At 41.5% G+C, this 3,286-nt stretch overlaps 1 non-coding gene across 1 annotated transcript; it reads right to left on the bottom strand.

The window, feature by feature from the left end:
- Nucleotides 1-3,035: 3,035 nt before the first annotated feature.
- TRNAF-GAA (transfer RNA phenylalanine (anticodon GAA)) lies at nt 3,036-3,108 on the bottom strand. Its single transcript has one exon. It is a non-coding gene; the product is annotated as a tRNA-Phe (tRNA).
- Nucleotides 3,109-3,286: the final 178 nt, after the last annotated feature.

Raw genomic sequence — 3,286 nt, 5'->3', positions numbered from 1 at the left:
AAAATATTATGGCCTAATGGTTTAATTCTGTATAAAATATAAGTGCATTTATGTGTATAAACATTCATTTTATATTAGCAGTGCATAGTAAAAAGTCTAGAAAAGGGATAGATACTAGCTTCTTTTTTTTTTTTTTTTTTTAAAGATTTTATTTATTTATTTGAGACAGAGAGAATGAGAGAGACAGAGAGCACATGAGAGGGGGAGGGTCAGAGGGAGAAGCAGGCTCCCTGCCGAGCAGGGAGCCCGATGCGGGACCCGATGCGGGACTCGATCCAGGGACTCCAGGATCATGACCTGAGCCGAAGGCAGTCGCTTAACCAACTGAGCCACCCAGGCGCCCCTAGATACTAGCTTCTTAACAGTGGTTATCTCCAGGGTTGGGATTGGAGTAGACCTATCTTTACTTTTTAAGCAATATAGTTCCATAAAAATTTTAATGTTTCAGTAGTTTATACTTTCTTATAATCATAAAAACAATATAATTTTTTTAAATACTTGATTCTCTTTCCAATTATATTGGTAAATACAATCCACACTCCCTTTAGATACCAACACTACTGTGTGTGTATGTGCTGTATATATGTACAAATAGTACAGAACCCAAATCCCAAGTAATAATGGTGCAGAGATTACTGGGAAGAATTACAAGTGTTTTCCATCTTGTTTAGAGCCCTTTATACCACTCTAACCCTGTTGTCCATTAAGGCTTGCTCCCCATCCTCTTTCCTGAGACTCCCACCTACCTTGGCCTATAACACTTGGTCTCATCATTTTGGCCCAGATCCTGCCTCTATCTCAATGGACTTTGTGTTTGGAAGTGGACTCTGATGTTGTACCCTAGATGTTTCTCTATGAACTTGACTCACTCCTTCAGCTGTCAGACTTCTATGGGAACCCTATCCCTTGCTCCAGCCTCATCATTGGAACTCGATTCCTGAACTAATTTATTCTTCCGGGGGCAGATTTTCTGGAAGTGTGGTTAAATTCTTGGGGAAAAAGAGGAATTGAAAAACAATAACCTGCAGCTCTTGTACTTTATGTAAATCCCCAAAGCCTAGAGAATGCCTGGCTTTAACTGGAAACATTACCTCTTGACCAAAGCACAGCCAAGTTATGGTGATGTCATTTAGGTGATAGAAATTAAATCATATGAAGATGGAAGAATAGGCAGTCATTGCCCAGTGTTGCTTTTGGACATCCAGATTGTCTACAAATGGCATCAACAAGAATGAAAGATTTTTAAAAAGTCAAATAATAAAGGTAATATGGGGATTTCATCCTTAACCTCCCCCAGAAAAGAGACAATTAGGAGGAGTGAGATCCACCTCAGTAGGTTAAACCCAGTGAGGGGGTGGGTCATGGACGGTACCCCAAAGTAGCAGGGGGCCCTCCAAAAATGGTCAAGTCTGCTTCACTATGGGAAATTTGCCTCCAAGACCACCACCCAGACAGAAGGAAAGTTTGTTGGCAATCTGGGCTCCCTCCTGAAATCCACCGCACAGTAGATACAGTGTTGAGCAAGGGGCAAACACAATAATCAAGAAAAGTCCTATCACTCAGCACCTTGGTAAAATTCAAAGGTCAGGTCATAAATTATCAGCCAGTAGTTGCGATGAGGAAATCTTTTCATCACTTTTCTAAACCTTTTCTAGGTCACAAACCTAGAATCTGATACCTGTTGACATTCTTCCCAGGGAAATGTGTACATGAACACACAAGTTTGCATTCAGTTTCAGAGACTTCAAAGACACCCCTCCACCCTCTGCTGCTTGTAAACTCAGGGAATTCTTTTGGAAAAGAAGCTAAATCCCATTCTGTAAAGTTAAAGCCCAGTGGGAAAATATCCTTTCACATTGACCATATAAAAGCAAGGAATTGTTAATACAGAATTTAAAAATAATCAGGAGGACATTTATGATGACCTTTAATACTACCTTATCAGATGGCAGGGTGAAGGTCCTTAGAAATAACTCATCTCGGGCGCCTGGGTGGCTCAGTTGGTTAGGCGACTGCCTTCGGCTCAGGTCATGATCCTGGAGTCCCGGGATCGAGTCCCATATTGGGCTCCTTGCTCAGCAGGGGGTCTGCTTCTCCCTCTGACCCTCCCCCCATAATGTGCTCTCTCTCTCTCATTCTCTCTCTCAAATAAATAAATAAAATCTTTAAAAAAAAAAAAAAGAAATAACTCATATCAATTGCAAGTGATGTGTGAGCCACTGCCCCCACCCCCCAAAAAGAAGAAATAACTCACATCTCTTAGTTCTAGCTTTTGAAGTTCCTAGCCAATAGAAATAATAATGATGGTCAAAGTAAAAATCATTAACTGTATACCTACTACATTCCAGGCATCAGGAACAAACTTTGTTTATTTAACAAGTAGTTACTGAGAATTTTAGGGGCCATGTTTTTAAGAGGTGGGGGGGGCTGGGACAGAGGGAGAGAGACACTTAAGCAGGCTGCACACCCCAGCATGGACCCTGACATAGGGCTTGACCTCGGAGATCAAGACCTAAGCAAACCAAGGGTCTGAGGCTCAACTGACTGAGTCACCCAGGTACCCATTAGTGACCATTTTATTTTATTTTTTTTAAAGATTTTATTTATTTATTCATGAGAGACAGAGAGAGAGAGGCAGAGGGAGAAGCAGGCTCCCAAGGAGCAGAGAGCCCGATGCGGGACTCGATCCCAGGACCCTGGGATCATGACCTGAGCCGAAGGCAGACGCTTAACCATCTGAGCCACCCAGGCGCCCCCATTAGTGACCATTTTAAATAAGTTACTACATAGAGTTTAGACGAAAGCTTGACATTAACAAGTACTCTAGAAAAGTCAGCTATTACTATTACAGTCAGGAAGTACAACAGTGCTAGTGGGTTTATATAAAAAGGCCCCCCAAGACTCCTGATACCACCTGTCCCTGAAAAGCCTACGATTCGCCCCAGAGATCCACATGAGAGCCTAATATTCCCTTTACAGCTTATATTTCGGTTAAGACTGCCAAAAAGTACATTTAGCATAAGCATCAAAAACACTGCTGAAACCCGGGATTGAACCAGGGACCTTTAGATCTTCAGTCTAACGCTCTCCCAACTGAGCTATTTCAGCTTGTTCTGGCAGCTTTTCCTGTATAACTATAATGGAATAATATCTGTTTTACAACAGTTAAAAAAAAAATGTCAATATTCAGGTTCAGCTGGAGGTAGACATTTAACAAATAGTACAGAGATGATGAAGCAAGGTCCCTATTCCTAAGCTTGAAGTAATAAATGATTTCACTTTCCTC

This window comes from Leptonychotes weddellii, unplaced genomic scaffold (genome assembly GCF_054177405.1).
Source record: "Leptonychotes weddellii isolate Sample4059 unplaced genomic scaffold, ASM5417740v2 HiC_scaffold_4601, whole genome shotgun sequence".
NCBI lineage: Eukaryota > Metazoa > Chordata > Mammalia > Carnivora > Phocidae > Leptonychotes > Leptonychotes weddellii.
This window is presented reverse-complemented; position numbering and strand designations above follow the sequence as displayed.